The 4,567-nt window shown below is 45.6% G+C and overlaps 1 pseudogene; it reads left to right on the forward strand.

Annotated features, from left to right (window-relative positions):
• The first annotated feature begins 224 nt into the window (after positions 1–224).
• On the forward strand, positions 225–3,244 carry LOC107531332 (heat shock protein HSP 90-beta-like; annotated as a pseudogene).
• The last annotated feature ends 1,323 nt before the right edge of the window (positions 3,245–4,567 follow it).

Raw genomic sequence — 4,567 nt, forward strand, 5'->3', positions numbered from 1 at the left:
ATAACCTGTACCCCATTATGTACTGTGTAGCAATGAGTTCACATCAAGTATAAGAAAACAAACACACAAAGAATGGCAATATATCTCTCTTGAGTCACCCAAACACATTCTTCTTGCAGTGTGTGAACTGGACACAGTCTATGTACTCAAAGTAGGTAAGCATTGCATTGCACAGTCCCACTACCCACTCTCCTCTCTAGTACTTAAATCTCTTCACCTTCAAGATGCCTGAGGAAATGCATGGTGGAGAAGAGGAGGTGGAGACTTTTGTCTCCAGGCAGAAATTGCCCATCTCATGTCTCTCATCATCAATACTTTCTATTCCAACAAGGAAATTTTCTTTTGGGAGTTGATTAGTAATGCTTCTGATTCCTTCAACAAGATACACTATGAGAGCCTGACTGACCTTTCCAAATTGGGCAGTGGTAAAGAGCTGAAAATTGATATAATCCCCAACCCCCAGGAACACACACCCTGACTCTGGTGGACACAGACATTGGCATGACCAAAGTTGATCTCATAAATGATCTGAGAACCATTGCCAAGTTAGGTATTAAATCAAAGTTGGAGACTCTTCAGGCTGATACAGACATCTCCATTACTGGACATTTTGTGTTGTCTTTTTTTTCTTTGTGAGCTCACCACCCGAAATCAAGATTCCCTCCATCACCATTTATCCCCCTTTTACCTTCTACTACTTCCCCCCAACCCCCTTTCCCTCTAGTAATCACCATACTATGAGTTTGTTTGTTTTGCTTAATCCCTTCACAGTTTACACCCAGCCCCCCAGCCCCCCTCCCCTCTGACAGCTGTCAGTCTGCTCTCAGTATCTATGTGATCTTTGTGTCTGTTTCTTTTTTTTTTTTTTTTAAACTGTTGGCACTATTACAGATGTCCCCCATTTTCTCCCCTTTGGCCACCTCCACCCAACCCTTGCCTCCACCCCCCTGGCATTCAGCACATTGTTGTCTGTGTCCATGGGCTATGAATATATGTTCTTTGGCTAATCTCCTTTCCCCTTCTTGTGTTGGCTTTTATTCTGCCTACCTGGTGGCTGTGATCCCAAAGCAAATGATGAGCAGAATGCCTGGGAATGTTCTGCTGGGGGCTCCTCCACTGCACAAGCTGACCACGGCGAGCTCACTGGCCGGGGCACCAAAGTGATCCTCCCCACCTGAAAGGAGACCAGGTAGAGTACTTAAAGGAGAAGCAAGCCAAAGAAGTGGTGAAGAAGTACAGTTCCTAGGTTATCCCATCACTCTTTCTTTTTTTTTAATATATCTTTATTGATTTCGGAGAGAGGAAAGGAGAGGGAGAGAGAGATAGAAACATCAATGATGAGGGAGTCATTGACCAGCTGCCTCCTGCACGCCCCGGACTGGGGATCAAGCCCGCAACCCGGGCATGTGCCCTGACCAGGAATTGAACCCTGATTGCCTGTATCCTGGGTCAACTTTCAACTGCTGAGCCACGCCCGGCCGAGCTATCCCATCACTCTTTATTTGGAGAAGGAATGAAAGAAATCAATGGTGATGAAACAGGACCAGAAAGATAAGAAAGAAGAGGAAGATAAAGATGATGAGAAGCCCAAGACTGAAGACATTGGCTCACATGAGGAGGATGATAGCACTAAGGGTAAGAAAAAGAAAACAAAGTAGATAAAGGAGAAATACATTGGTCAGGAAGAACTGAATAAGCCTAAGCCCATTTAGATCAGAAACTCCAGGCATATCACCCAGGAGTAATATGGAGAGTTCTACAAGAGCCTTACCAATAACCTGGAACATCATTGACAGTCAAGCACTTCTCTATAGAAGGTCAGTTGGAATTCAGGGCATTTCTGTTCATCCCCCTGAGCTCCTTTTGACCTCTTTGAGAACCAGAAGAACATCAACATCAAACTCTATGGACAGATGGGATGAGTTGATACGAGTATCTCAACTTCACCTGTGATGTGGTTGACTCTGAGGACCTGCGCAGAAATACTGCAGTAGAGAAAAATCTTAAAAGTCATTCGTAGAAACATTATTAAGAAATGCCTTGAACTCCTCCCTGAGCTGGTGGAAGAAAAGGAGAACTATAAGAAATTCTACAAGGCAGCCCTAACTAGCGTGGCTCAGTGGTTAGAGTGCTGGCTTGCACACCGGAGGGTTGTGAGTTCGATTCCTGGTCAAGGGCATATACCTAGGTTGCAGGTTCGATTCCTGGTCCCGGTCAGGGCACATGTGGGAGGCAACCAGTCAATGTGTCTCTCTCACATAGATGTTTCTCTCTCTCTCCTCTCCCCTTTCTCCCTGTCCCTCCTCCCTTCCACTCCCTTCCAGTCTCTCTCTCAAAAAAGAAAAAAATTCTACAAGGCATTCTCTAAAAACCTAAAGTTTCGAATCCATGAGGACTCTACTGATTGGTGACACCTTTCTGAGTTTCTGTGCTATGACACATCCCTTTTCATCTGGCGATGAAATGACTTCTCTTTCAGAATATGTCTCTCACATGAAGGAGACCCAGAAGACCATCTATTATATCACTGGTGAGAGCAAAGAGCAGGTTGCCAGCCGAGGTAGTGTACGAGACGAAGCCCTATCGGTGGGTACCGCTGCAGCAGCTCAAGACATTTCCTGAGAAGGGCCTGGGCTCAGCTACCAAGGAGGGCCTAGAGCTACCTGAGGATGAAGAGGAGAAGAAACCGGACGAGAGCAAGGCCATGTTTGAGAACCTCTGCAAACTCATGAAAGAAATCTTAGGTAAGAAGGTTGAGAAGGTCACAATCTCTGAGGCTGTGTCTTCACCCTGCTGCACTGTGACTAGCACCTACCTCTGGGCAGCCAGCCTGGAGTGTTCATGAAAGCCAGGCACTTTGGGACAGCTCTGCAGTGGGTTACCTGATGGACAAAAAGCACCTGGAGGTCAACCCCAACCATCCTATTGTGGAGACTCTGCGACCAGAAGCAGAGATAGAAAAGAATGATAGAGCTGTCAAGGACCTTATGGCGGTGCTGTTTGAAAATAGGCTCTGGGGCTGCTCGATTGAAGATCCCCAGCCCCACTCCAACCACATCTACCACACGAGCTAGACCTAGGCGTTGATGAAGATGATGCGACAGCCGAAGAACCCAGTGCTGCTGTTCCCGATGAGATCACCCCCTTGAGGGTGATGAGGAGCCTCGAGCATGGAAGAAGTGGACTGGGAGTTTCTACCTGCAGACCTTGTGTCCTCTGTGTATGGCTCCCCCTGCAGCCCTGAGTGGCCCCAGCCCATCTGGTCTCCTCTGCTGATGTCTAGTGGCATTTTTCTCTCCTGTATTTCTGCCTAAGGCAGGATAAAAGGGCCTCAAGGCTTGGGGGTGGGGGGGGGGGGGAGGAGAAGGGGCGGTATTTTGTTCTGAAATTAAAGTATGCGATTTTTTTTAATTACATTACAATGAGACACATACTTTGGCTATTTAGTTTCAAGGTACTCTGAAGTGGAGCACTTCACCTAGGAGAGGTCAGTGAGGTTTCATAGAGAAGGTAATGTTTGAAATCATTTTTGAAGGAGATGAAAGAGCTTGTCAGGTTGAGAAAAGGGCAAATCATAACTGGCAGAAGGAAGAGCGTATGCAAAGACACAGAGAGCTGAAAATACATGACAAGCCCGGCCGGGCGTGGCTCAGCGGTTGAGCATCGACCTAGGATCCAGGCAATCAGGGTTCAGTTCCTGGTCAGGGCACATGCCCGGGTTGCAGGCTCGATCAATGACTCTCTCATCATTGATGTTTCTGTCTCTCTCTCTCCCTCTCCTTCCCCCTCTCTGAAATCAATAAAGATATATTTTAAAAAATAATAAAATACATGACAAAACTGAGAATCAGAGGGATGTACTATGTCTGGAGGTCAATAACATAAAGCAATTTGTAGAGATAAGACTGGAAAGAAAAACTGAGACCATGTTGTTTGCAAGGCGTAAGAGTTTGCACATTAACCCCCAGGAAATGGGAAAGTGGCGAAGATTTTTTAGAGTGATAAATCTGCAATATGAAGGAGAAATTTGAGCCAGAAAAAAAAGGTAGCACCAGTGCTTTACTCTGAATGCTAGTTTAGATTCAGATAAATAGAGATGACAAGTATAGGGCATCAGCAGAGGCTCAGAGTCCTGACAAGCATGGTTAGTATATAGAGACAGTGAGGCCAGCCGGGTGAGAGAGGGTGTAATCTTTGGAGAGTAGGAGAAGGTATTGTCAGAGATGGAGGGAAAGATTGAAGAACAGAGTGAAGAATCTTGAATGGCTGGAAGAAGTTGGACTTCATCTCATAGGCTAATTGGCTGACCACTAGACATTTTGATCACTTTTACGGCAGTGACATGATCTATGAATTGAGTAAGAAAGATAAGAAGCACCAAGTTCTACCCATGTGGCGGTAAAAATAGTCTCTTGCTCAAAACAGTGAACTTCTGCTGGTGAATGGGAAAGAATGGACCTTAGCAATGTATGAAAGCTGAGATGTTTGGTTTTAAGAGATATCTACCACAACCTCTATATAACTGCTCTCAAATCCTCACTAAAATAATTAGTCATGTTGTGTGTGT

Source organism: Miniopterus natalensis, chromosome 2 (genome assembly GCF_054644295.1).
Source record: "Miniopterus natalensis isolate mMinNat1 chromosome 2, mMinNat1.hap1, whole genome shotgun sequence".
Classification (NCBI taxonomy): Eukaryota; Metazoa; Chordata; class Mammalia; order Chiroptera; family Miniopteridae; genus Miniopterus; species Miniopterus natalensis.